We start from the raw sequence: 12925 nt of genomic DNA on the forward strand, positions 1-12925 counted from the left end.
ATGATACCGACAGTTTCACTGTCTTTACCAACACAAAATATGGACCTTAATTTGCGTTTTCCCTGTGTACTCGGCAATAAAACATCTTCCAGCAAATTATCTCCATCAACTTCATCAAGAAATTGCAGTGAAAGAACTGGCAGCAAATTGTGTTCATTGCACAATCCAGTGCAAAAGAAAACTTACCCAAGACACTCAATTAATGACTTCCTTGTTGGGGAATGCACTTCTTGTGTGACATTGACACCTTGAAATGTTCCTTGCATCTGAATTCTAAACGGTGATAACCATGGAGACTCCTTAGTATGCTAAGCTCATTTGTTTTATGTATTGTGGGCCCCACCTCTTAATTGTCCTGTAGAGCAAAGGGGGTGTGATCTCAAAATTAAAGCAAAACTATTTAGGACTGAAAACAGGAAGCACTTTTCCACACAATGGGTAATGGGAATCTGGGACATTGTCTCCTAAAGATTGTGGATATCAGGATATTTGGAGTTTTCAAGACTGATATTGATGAAGTTAGTTAATTAGTTGATTCAAGATGGTGGGGGTATGGAACAAAGGAGGGAAATGCAGTTGAGGTGCATATCAGTCATAATCTAACTGGAGCAGGCGTCCGGGACTGAATATATGTCCCCTTAATGGAAGTGATTAACCACAAATAAGGCCCTGAAATTCATCTTTAACTTTCTAATAATTCTACAAATCTTGAGGAGATCGGGACTATTACAACCCACAGAAACTATATCCCACCTGTGGAAACTAGGAACTCAAAAATAGCATTAAGCCTTTCTTCACATCCACACATTTTGTGCCCTTTGGGGAATAGTGGTGGAAGGATTTCAGCAGCTGATTATCAGCCCGTTGAATGCTCCTTTCATGGCCAACAAGTCCTGATATTGGACTTGAACCCAGAGCTTCTGACCCAGCAGTAGAGACGCTACCACTGCGCCCCAAGGCTTTCAAGAAAAAAAATCAACCAAACAACACAGGTAGTAACAGACTTTAGAAGGGAATGGCTGGTAAAACAGAGATACACCTGGCACATAAAATTTAATGGAGAAAAATGTAAAGTGATACATTTTGATGAGAAGAATGTGGAGAGGAGAAATGAACTAAATGGTACAATTTTAAATGGGGTTCAAAAACAGACTTGAGGGTATCAGTATACAAATGTTTGAAGGTGGCAGGACAAGTTGAGAAGGCTGCTAAAAATGCATTGAGGAATCCCTTGGCTTTATTAACAGAAGCATAGAATACAAAGGAAAGGAAGCTATGCCAAACCTTTCTAAAACTGTTGTGCCTCAGATGGAGTATTGTGTGAGCAGCACATTTTAGGAAGGATGTCAGGCCTTGGAGAGGATGCAGAAAAGGTAGCAGGGTGAACGTTTTCTGTTGAATGGAGGAACAGGGATTGTTCTCCTTTGAGTAGAAAAACTGAAGATGAGATTTGATATCAGTATTCATGATCATAAATGGTTTTGATGAAGTAGGTGAGGAGAAAATGTTTAGTGTGGCACATGGCTCAGTAGACAGACGTAACATGTTAAAAGTGATTGATAAAATGAACCAGAGGTGACATGAGGAATCAATATTTTACACAGCAATTGTTGTGGTAAGCAATCCATTGCCTGAAAGGGTGAAGTAGATACTATAGTAATATCAAAGTGAATTGGAGAGGGAACACCCGCACTCCCCGCGACCCTCGCCAGTATCAGTAACATGCACCAAATTAAACCATAAAACAGGTAGGAATAGAATGAGGACATCAGCTGCATATCAAAGACAAAATCGAGACAAGAAACAAAAAGAATACAATACTGCCAGCTGCCGAGTCAGCGCACGCCCCCTCCCACCACCATCTCCACCACAGGCCCGGCAGTAGATCTACATCGATGGAAAGGTGGCTAATACGTGTACAGGAAAGTATGTGTGTGAACGTCAGTGTGTGTGTATCAGTAAGAGACTGCACGGACGGCACGGGAAGCACAGTGGTTAGCACTGCTGCTTTACAGCACCAGGGTCCCGGGTTCGATTCCCGGGTTGGGTCACCGTCTGTGTGGAGTCTGCATGTTCTCCCATGTCTGTGTGGTTTTCCTTCGGGTGCTCTGGTTTCTTCCCACAAGTCCCAAAAGACGTTCTATTAGGTGAATTGGACATTCTGAATTTACCCATGGTGTACCCGAACAGGCGCCGGAGTATGGCGACTCAGGGATTTTCACAGTAACCTCATTGCAGTGTAACATAAGCCTACTTGTGACAATAATAAAGATTATTTTTTAAAATTATAAAGAGTATATTCATGAATGACTGCATGTGCATGACTGTCAGAGTATGTGGGCATTAGAATGAGCAGAACAGACCACTGGAAAAGGTCACGCCAACACAGGGCACAGAGGAAGGAGAGAGAAAAGCCTACCCCTTCTCCAGCGCTGGAATTTGCCAGACTAGGCCATAGAAGTGGGAGGGGTTGCAGCAGACGAGCACACATTTGCAAGACAAAAAAAGAGCAACACACTGCCAACGGTGCAAAAACAATGGTTTTTGGTGAAAAAGGGAAGGGAGGTTTCCTTCGAGCCGGAATTGAACCAGCAACCTAAGGATGTCAGTTTTAATCATAAATGGTCCTCCGTTCTACCAGTTGAGCTATCGACCCCCCCGCCCCCCACACTACAGTGGATCTGTATCAATGGGAAGCTGTTTGGTGAGCCAACTACTGGAAGTTCACACCAGCATGGAGTACAGTAGAGGACGGAGAGAAAGGAAAAACCACCTCCCAGCTCCAGCACTGGCAGCGCCTCGTTCCAATGACTCCTGGGCCACAGAGGTAGGAGGGGTTGCAAACGGTGAAAAAAATAAACTACAGCTGTATGGTATCCACCATACAATTCCCTCTGGGCTGCGCATCCGAGCCGGGCCGCCGCCCCTCCCCTGCAGTATCGGTATCTGATCTTCCATCACAACACTGTTCGAGGGTCGGGTCGCAGGATCACGGGGGACATTAACAAGCGATCCACAAATTCAGAACAGAATACACAGTCAACACATAAAGCAGACCTTTAAAAACATCCACAGACTGCTCGAGCAAGTCCTCCTACATCCTCAGTCCGGTAGTAGGCCCACCAAAATCCTCCCCTTGTCGCACTCCAGGTAAAAGAGACTAAAAAGCAACAACCTTCTTTCTTCCTTCCCTCCATCCAGACAGCAGCAAGTAAGCCCAAGGGGAGGAGGCAGCAGGCAAGCAGAAAACAAACTCTCAACTGCAGCAAACAAACTCCCAACTGCAGCAACCTCCATCCATTTGCAGCTAAGCAGCAAACAAACCTGCAGCTGGGAAGTATTCACATAACTAACAAGGCCAATTCCTCATTAGCAATAGCCTTCAGCTGTGAAGCTAGAGGCTGCTTACAGTCGAAGGGATGATGTGGAGATGTCAGCATTGGAATGGGCTGGGCACAGTAAGAAGTCTCACAACACCAGGTTAAAGTCCAATAGATTTATTTGGAATCACTAGCTTTCGGAGCGTAGCTCCTTCATCAGGTGAGTCCTGGGAGTCGAAGGGAGTTAAAGTGACCGTCAGTATATAACCAAGAACAGGGCTCTGTCCTGGAAGTTTCTGGTAGGACAGACAGGCAACAGCTGTAGTTGCCCTGTTATGGGTATCCACAATATTTAAAGATAGCTCTAAGCCCACACGGATGAAAAGCCCCTCACCAAAGCTCCTCCGCCTCACGGACGACCTCCAACATGGAACGCTTCACCCCCCAGCACTTGGGCAGTACTTCCAGTGCCGTTGAGCTGCATGGAAAATGGAAATAGCTGCTCACTTCCCCTCAGCAGCCACCGCGCCAGCTTTACGATTTAAAAAAGAAATACTCAAACAATGCCCACTTGATTTCTCGCTGGGGAGCCGGTTAATTCGTGGGGGACAGTTGCATTCAAATTCAATCTTGCTAATGAGATGGAAATCAATATAAATTAGGGTTAATATGTTCGTCATATTTGGGTGAGATCCAGAACTTGCCATTGAGAGCAGGCCGTTTAAATAGCAAATTGATTTGCGCCCAGTGAGAATCTCAATTTCCTGCCATTTAACCATGGCGCCCAGATTTGTGCCGGGCGCAGCACGGTGGTTAAATCACACCCAAAATGTTTTGTGATGTGAAAGGAGCTATATGAGGGGAAGCTCTTTCTTCACAATTTAATTAATGAACCTTGTCCTCTTCCAAAAAAGACAGGTACGTTTCAGTGACCGCGTTGCACCGGTGTGGATCTGGGTGCAACGGATAAATCGTGCGAGAGCCCCAAGTCGGGTTCTGTATCGGGCACTGGGCCGATCGCGAGTCACCCGACTCGTTGTGCTGGCACGATCTGGATCTCAGCCTTGCTGGGCGACATTCAGACATTTAAATGAACCATTAATGTCGTATGCACCAGTCACCCGGGATTCGATGGCTCCAGGGAGCCGTTTAGCTATTTTTCCCCACAAACATGGACCAGGCGTAACAGCACCTCGGGGGTCTCGCAGGTCATTAGAGTCCCGCAGATGGTCAGAGACAGGGCAGGGTGGTACTCTGGCACCCAGTTACCCTGCTACTGCCAACCTGGCACAGCCAGTTTGGCACTGACCAGGGGAGGGCCTTTCTCATTGGGTGGTGGGGGGAGGGGAGGGACGAGGGGTGAGGGGATTGTGATTCCCAGATGCCTTGGTAAGGCTGAGGAGGGGTGAAAAGGGTGGTGTCCAGAAAGCGGGAGCGGGTGGCTTCAAAGGAGGCGCGTGCAGAGGTCGGGGTTGCTGTTCAAAATGGCACCCTGATCTGCAAGGAGCTGTTCCTGCTCGTGAGCATAGTTCGCCAGTGCAGGAAATTGACTAAAGTGTGACCTTGGTGGGGAGAAACACCCGCAACCCAACAAACCGGCAAAGTGCCAGTGAATAGCGGGCTGAATCTTGTTGCTGCAGCCGCCGAGAAACACTCTAAACGCACCCGAAAGCAGACTTAACGTTTTTCTGCTGAATCGCACCGACATTTCCATGGTTTTGGCAAAGCACACATCATGTTTTATATCATGTTTTGATCTTGTTGTTTATATATAGATCCATAATCTTCTATTTCAGTCTTGGCTATCGATCAAGCTCTTTAAAAAAATTAAGTAGCATTGACTCTTTTTATTTGGCTTTTATTCCAACTTAACTGTTTTTATTTAGAGAGAGAATAAATTACTCAAGCTCTCATCTTGCTTCAGCATTATCACTTTTATGTATGGATGGCCAAGGACTGCATTTATAGTGCATGCAAAATAACTTGTTTTGGAAATAGAATAAGCATTTATCCCAATCATTATTCCAATGCAAATAATTTTAGTTTTGCTGGTGTCTAGTCATAAGAGAGTTTTAAGTCCTTGAGACATCCTTAACGCTCTTGTCTTCAATATGTCAATGCCTTTTTGAGTCACAATTTCTATAGCACAGTTACTATAATGTATTTTGACTTAAAATCAAATGCCGTAGAAATATATTCTGGTATGTGATTAGTCACACTGACAATTTGCTTCACATTCACTTTCAGTGAATGGTTGATAAAATAAAAGAGACAGGTAATTCACATTTTGTGACAAAGTTCAGGTTATATGCTTTGTTCCCAGAGCAGATTGGTTTGCTCAGTTTGTATTGAAGAGGACTGGAATGACATAAATAGCAGGATTTTCTGTGAGATTTTGCAATGTGGAGATTTTGATTTGATTGGCCCATAGTTTACTGTCAAAGTAACAAAATACAGCAAGTTTTAAGATTTGAATTGGAAATCTGAAAGTTACTATTGCAGCCATCTGCGATGGCCACCTGCAAAGGACCATAGGAATTGTGGCCAACCCAGGACTCAGACAGATACAGAGCTTGTGTGTATTTGCAACCCAGATAGCTAGACCTGATTGAAACTCCCGCTCGTTTGCATTCTAACGGCCCATTTCCCCAGAACAATAGGACTGCACTCCAGAAACCGGTACAGCCACGGACTTATCGGCGCCACTCCCTTTACTCAGAGAGCCCAACTGCCAATGTCAATGACCGCTAAGGACCCACCCAGCCACCAAGGCACCCGTCCCTTTATTGGCCAAAATCGAAGGCTGTGATCGAAGCCTGTCGAATTATTGGGTCCATGATTAAGGACCGCCCCAAAGAGCGCAAAACCCAAAAGGGATAAAAAGGGACACGGCCATGTGTTCAGTCTCTTTTGGACCCGGCCTGTGCCAGCCTCCTTTCAATCCGGCCTGTGCCAGCCTCCTTTCAATCTGGCCTGTGCCAGCCCAGCTGCAGCATAACGACCAGACAGCCAAGTTCAAGACCAACGATCGTTACCTGACGGATGAGCCCAGCAGAGACAGAACCACTTCTTCAAACCAGCCACGTGATCAAGATAAAGGTCTTATCCACTTGCACAGTGCCAGTTGCCTGAAGTTAAGCATAGGCTACTGTAGTTGATAGGTGTAGTTTAACTTGTAGTATATTGTGCTTGCATGTCGAAGTAACCCTTGTGTGTAAATAAACCATCTTTGAACTTGAACTGACTAACTGGTTGTGTGGTCATTTGACCGATATACGGGAAAGCCTTGTGGTTCAGTAAGAGAAACAGAAACACCCACAGTATTGGCGACGCTGCTGGGACATAACATATCATAAAAAGAGCCTCAGTATCACATTGGCGACTCTAAAGAGCAACATTATAATAGTATTCCATTAAATTGGCAATACTATCCCTGATCACTGCTCTGTTCCTAACTTTGTGAAAAGAGAAACTCGCTACCTGAGTCACCACTGAAATTCATTGGATTGGATTTTCATTGAGCTGAGGAGGCGGGACCAGAGGCAGGCATACCATCAATTTTGCACTACCAGCTGGTATATCCCCTCCACTGCTGTAATTATATTAAGACTACTTCAAGGGGATGATGACTATCCGCCCACCAGAGATGGGTAACTATTAGGCCAATTAAAGTGCCCATTGAGGACACTCATCAGATGCCGTCTGGAAATTTCCAATTAGCAGACAGGGCCCGCTATGGTCAAAGCCCAGCCTCCTGTTGTCAAGCATCAAACCCGACAATGCTTGATTTAATTTCCCTCACCCTATAGCCACAATTACCAGCAGCTATTCTGTGGAGGAGCTCCCACTCTGGGTGGCCAGCTGTCCCATCAGGAAAGCTGGGCATTGTCAATGTTAGTAGGAGAGCGAGAAGGTATCAATATGTCGAAACCCTCTGAAGATTCAGAAAGTTAAATTGGCAAATGAGGCCATCATTTAGTTTGATTGTTCTGGAAACCGCCTATATCCAAATGAAATGTTATTATGACAAACAAGGGCCGGGATTCTCCCCTACCCGGTGGGGCGGGGGTCCCGGCGGGATGGAGTGGCGTGAACCACTCCGGCGTCGGGCATCCCAAAAGGTGTGGAGAATTAGGGGCCAGGCCCGCGCCGGAGTGGCTCCCGCTCCGCCGGCCGGTGCGAACGGCCTTTGGTGCCCCGCCAGGTGGGGCTGAAAGGCCTTCGCCGGCCGGCGGAAGTCCGCGCATGTGCCGGTCCGTCAGCGGCTGCTGACGTCATACCGGCGCATGCGCAGCGGAGGGGGTTCAAGAACAAGAGTGCCCCCACGGCACAGGCCCGCCCGCCGATCGGTGGGCCCCGATCGCGGGCCAGGCCTCCATGGGGGTACCCCCAGGGACCAGATCGTCCCGCCCCCCCCCCCCCCCCCCCCAGGACCCCGGTGCCCTCCCGCGCCGCCAATCCCGCCGGCACCAGATGTGCTTTGATTCCCGCCGGCGGGAAAGGCCTGTCAGCGGCGGGACTTCGGCCCATCGCGGGCCGGAGAATCGTGACGGGGGGGCCGCCGACCGGCGCGGTGCGATTCCTGTCCCCGCCGATTCCCGGGGGGGTCGGAGAATTCCGCCCAAGGTTCCTGCTTGCAGCACTCCCCCACTGGTGGTGTGATCTGGATTTAATGAGGATGAATTGATTTCATCTCAACATGATTCTTGCATGGCTTGATATTTCCAAGGTGGGGTGGGGTGGGCAGGGGAAGCAGACTGATTTACAAAATTAAGGAGCTTGCTGCTCTTAAAAATAATGCTGCTCAAAATGAATGCAACATGTGGCTATGGATTAGATTATGGCGGTGGGTTTGTTGGGACAGTTGGGGGAGGTCAGTGGCGGGGGTGGAGAGTGGCATTCCTCCAGCCCTTATAAAGACAGATTTTTAAATCAAATATTGTTGGTCTTTCGAAAGGCTGCATGGAGGTCAAAGAAGTGACAGTTTAAAAAAGGGGAACTTCCAACGTTGAAGGAATTGGGTCCATGAGCGAAATGGGTGTAATTCCAATCCTGCCTCCTGCCTAGTGAATTTACTTTTTTGGTGCATAAGGTGGATGTGAGGAGCCTTGCTCTTGAGTAGCAATCTCGGGCACCCTGCCCATGCACAGTAATATATTAGGTTTGGTCATTGTTGTCATCTTGAGTGGGAAAGGTATTAAAAATCCTGGGCATGCTGACTAAGTGTAGCCATCACCTTTTTGATGTACATGTGGGCAGCATAGTCCCTGGTACTGCAGTGCTAACCAGCAATGAGCGAAAAGAAGTCCCACTTCTAGAACCTCCACTATTAAGTTGAGATGCTTTACAAACAAATGTATATTCAGGTGAGGACAAATAAATATTGTAATGCAAATTTCAGGAAAATGCAGAATGTGCCGAACAAATTTTTCAAATTTATTTTACTGGCTGCTCTGCAAATAAAATAAAAAATCAAAGCCTCATTAGGAACTCCTAGGAGCTTGTACAGGAGCAAGCATTTTAGTTCACAAATAGTAGAAGAAATTGCAGTCCAGGAAGATATTGATACACGTTCTTCTTTCCCATGTCATGGTACAAATTATTGGGGGACTACCATATTTAAAAACTAATTTATTGTGCTACAAGGCAAAAATAATTTTAAGTTGAAATGCGTGGTTTACATATTTAAATTTAGATTTCATTTTGGGGTTTGAGGCTCAGTCAAAGGGAGTGGTTCTACATATTGGCCAATGCCCCAGAACTGAAGGATGTGATACCCACTAAGCCAATATTTGGAGCTGCAACAGTTCAAGAGCCCCTCAAATTTGAGAACTAAAATTGGTTTCATGTTGCTTGAGTTGATACAGAGATCATTGTCAGATGTCAGAATGTATCAAGTGAGAAACAATAGCAGAAGTCCTGTTGTAGGGATGAAAGCCGCAAGTGACCCCACTTTGGCAGGCAGTGGGATGTAGGGTCGCATTTTGCCAGCAATGGTCATTGCTGAGAGTGCAGCTGCAAGATGACAGTGTACCGATGGCTGGGCTCCCTCAAGTAAGATTAAGTAGGGTCTCACAGACTGGCCCTCGTGATTGGTGTGGCGAAGTGGAGGGGATCTCGGTGGACATGTGGCTCTGTTGCAGTGGGTACAGCTATTGCCGCCAGGGTCCCCTCTGTGGACCAAGATTACCCAAAAAGGAGGCCCCTCACAGAATCTACTCGTAAGCCAACAGACTTCAATGGGTGGTCTCCCCGCATGGTGCTGGCCACTCATTGAAGGGAGCTAAATGCCCGTGTTGGCAGGAAGTAAGAGGCTCATCTGCCATTTTTGCGTGCAAAATGGCATGCTGTGGGATGACATCAGGATCCCCTCCTGAACCATTTTGCCAGCCCCCTTGCCTCCCAACCCAATCCCAAAGGGCTGGCAAAATTCAGCCCGAGGAATTTGTTCCATGACCAAACATAAATGTTAATATTCCATCTGAAACATTGACCCTACTTTATAGATAACATTTTCATTTTGTTGAACAATTACACATATCGTATGATAAAGTTATAAAGTTTTAACCTAAATAAAAGCAAGTACATGTGACAAGTAGGATTAGCAGGTTGTAAACATCCTGGAACGATCATAACTCAGAGGCTGCATTTTTTCTTACGCCTTTCCTTTAACTGTACAAAGAATATTTCAGTTAAGCCCACAGTGCAATTGTCGCCCTTTTTATTAGCTGTAGTTGTAATTCTATTTTTACGTTCCTTTCCTGAACTCAAACGTGGTAAATTCCCATTTTGAGTCAATAAGGTCAAAATGGTTTCTTTGTGCGCCAATAACTTGTTTCTCCTCTGATTGAAATCTCTTTCAGCCGTTTCAAGGATGTTGCTGAGATGATGCTTTTTATGTAGCCACAAGAGTTTGGTATTCCTGCATGATTTAATCTTTTAACATTTCAGGATTTTTCAGTTTCTCCTGGGCTCATTCAGCCTTATTTAATTCTTTCCAAGTGAGATCAACCACTTCCCCCATTCTGAACTCCTAATTTTCTTTCCTGTACTTCTAGCCTTCCTCGCAACTTATAAAACATATCATTCAAATCAGTTTGGGTTTTCAAAGACCCGGGCTGGATTCTCAGTTCCTGAGCTTAAGTGCTGACGCCAACGGAGGATCTGTGGAGTTCCAAGACAAAATAATCGGTGCCACACCCGCACCGATTCCGCTACTGGTGAGAGGCTAGCACCGACGTCATGTGGAACACCCACAGAACATGCAAAAAACGATGGGGGAAATCGCCGGGTCTGTGATGGACACGCGCACAGCTGACAAGCTGAAGCCGGGCGCACACTATACATCCCCCACACACACACACCGATCGCATCTGAAAAGATGGCCCTGGTTCTGCTGGATTGTGTCCCTGTCCACCCTGACCCACAGCCCTGGCCACCCTCCACTAATTCCGCCCCCCCCCCCCCCCCCCCCCCCCCAGCCCTGGCAGAAACCCCTGGACCGGCAGCACGAATGCCGACGAAGTATGGCGATGTTGGACACTGTCCGTACGCCATCTCTCTCTCTCCATAGCCATCATGCCAGGTTCACGATCACGGTTAGCACACGTGGACTGCTCCGTCGGGAACTCGGCCCATTGGAGGTGGAGCATTGCAGGTGGGCACGCTAATGAGATGCGAACGCAGTTGCAACCGTCGCAATGATGCCGTTTTAGAGGGGCGGAGCATCGCGATTCGGTATCAAACCGGCACCTGCCGCCATTTCAGCATTGGGAGCTATTTTCCCGATTGCCGTTCCCAATTTTGGCGATGGGCAATAGAGAATCCAGCCCCTGGTGCTAACTGTCCACTTGCCTGGATGCCTGATGCTGTATTCAGCGTCTCAACACTGGCCATCGCTTTTGGTTTGGTGTCAGGTATCATTAACCCTTTGGTGTCACTTTGAGGCCTCGGTCTTTCCTGTTGAGAAACTTCACTTGGCAATTCTGCAGGCCCTTGTATGACCCCTGTGCCATCCATTACTTAGTTGGATGCATCAGTATTTTTTTGAGTCAATTTGTGGCTCAACTGGATTTTAAGTAGCGCTTCTTGTTTTTACTCACAGGAACAACTTTGATTTATTCCATCCTAGGTTGTGCACAAACTACACCGCCCACTAATCCATTGCCCAATATAAAGTTATCATTTTTAATGGGTAATTCATAAACAATTCCAATCGCACAAGGCCCCTTCATTAGAACATAATCTAAACTTACTTTATGTAATGGGAAAGACACATTTCCCATCAACATCCTGTGTGAGTACATTTTTATTCAGTGAACACTTTGAAGAAAGGTCTATATCCTTTGCTAACAATGAGTACTGAGCCGATCCAGTGTCTCTCAAGATAACAATCTTTCTAGGCTCTTGGACAAAAATAGAGTGATTTCTTCTTTCAACATAAACCCCAAATAATCCTCTTCAGTTCTATCTATTCCTATTGTAAAAACATTAGAAGCAATGAGTTTCTCACAAGTTTCACTCTCTGGTGCAGCTTTCTCTGTGGAAATTGGTGTCACTTGCATCAGTACGACTGTTTTAACATCTGTTCCCTTCAGTGGTACCATCTTTTCTGAACACTCATTAAGCGTCCCTATTACTGTCACCGATTTATCACTCAGCTTCCAATAATTTGCTTTTCTATTCCCTTATAAGAAATATGTCTCATAGAAATAAAAGCATACTGGTTTCTTTATATCATTTGCTCCATCTAAACTATTATTTTCATTTGCTGGAATGGTTTCTGTCTTCTTTTTAAAGCTAGACTATTTTCTGTTTCTCCAGCTTCCCTGTGGGTTTGCAAATGGAGGTCTATCATAGAATTTACAATACAGAAGGACGCCACCCTGGGCTGGGTCCGCACCGGCCCTTGGAAAGAGCACCGCACCAGGGATCCGGGTTTGATTCCCGGCATAGGTCACGCCTCCGCCCCATCCCCGCAATCCACCAGCCCCACCCAACCCCCTTTTTTTTGGGACACTAAAGGCAATTTAGCATGGCCAATCCACCTAACCGGCACATCTATGGACTGTGGGAGGAAACCGGAGCACCCGGAGGGAACCCACGCAGACACGGGGAGAACGTGCAGACTCCGCAGACAGTGACCCAAGCCGGGAATCGAACCTGGGATCCTGGAGCTGTGACGCGACAGTGCTAACCACTGTGCTACCCGCGCTGTCCATTGCCTTCTATTGCCTGATGCTGCCAGAACCGCCGCTACCTGTACCTTAGAAAGCTTACAGTCTCCCATTTGTGACCTAATAGCTTATTGCGCTGCTGTTTTGAAATTCTTCTAGTATCATTAGCCGTCTCCCATGCGATAATAATAACCTTCTTAGTGTCACAAGTAGGCTTACATTAACACTGCGATGAAGTTACTGTGGAAATCCCCTAGTCCCCATGTTCTGGTGCCTACTCGGGTACACCGAGGGAGAATTCAGAAAGTCCAATTCGTTTAATAGCACCTCTTTCAGGACCTGTGGGAGGAAACCGGAGCACCCGGAGGAAACCCACGGAGGCACGTGGAGAACGTACAAACACCACACAGACAAACCCGGATCCTTGGT

This window comes from Scyliorhinus canicula, chromosome 8, assembly GCF_902713615.1.
Source record: "Scyliorhinus canicula chromosome 8, sScyCan1.1, whole genome shotgun sequence".
Lineage (NCBI taxonomy): Eukaryota > Metazoa > Chordata > Chondrichthyes > Carcharhiniformes > Scyliorhinidae > Scyliorhinus > Scyliorhinus canicula.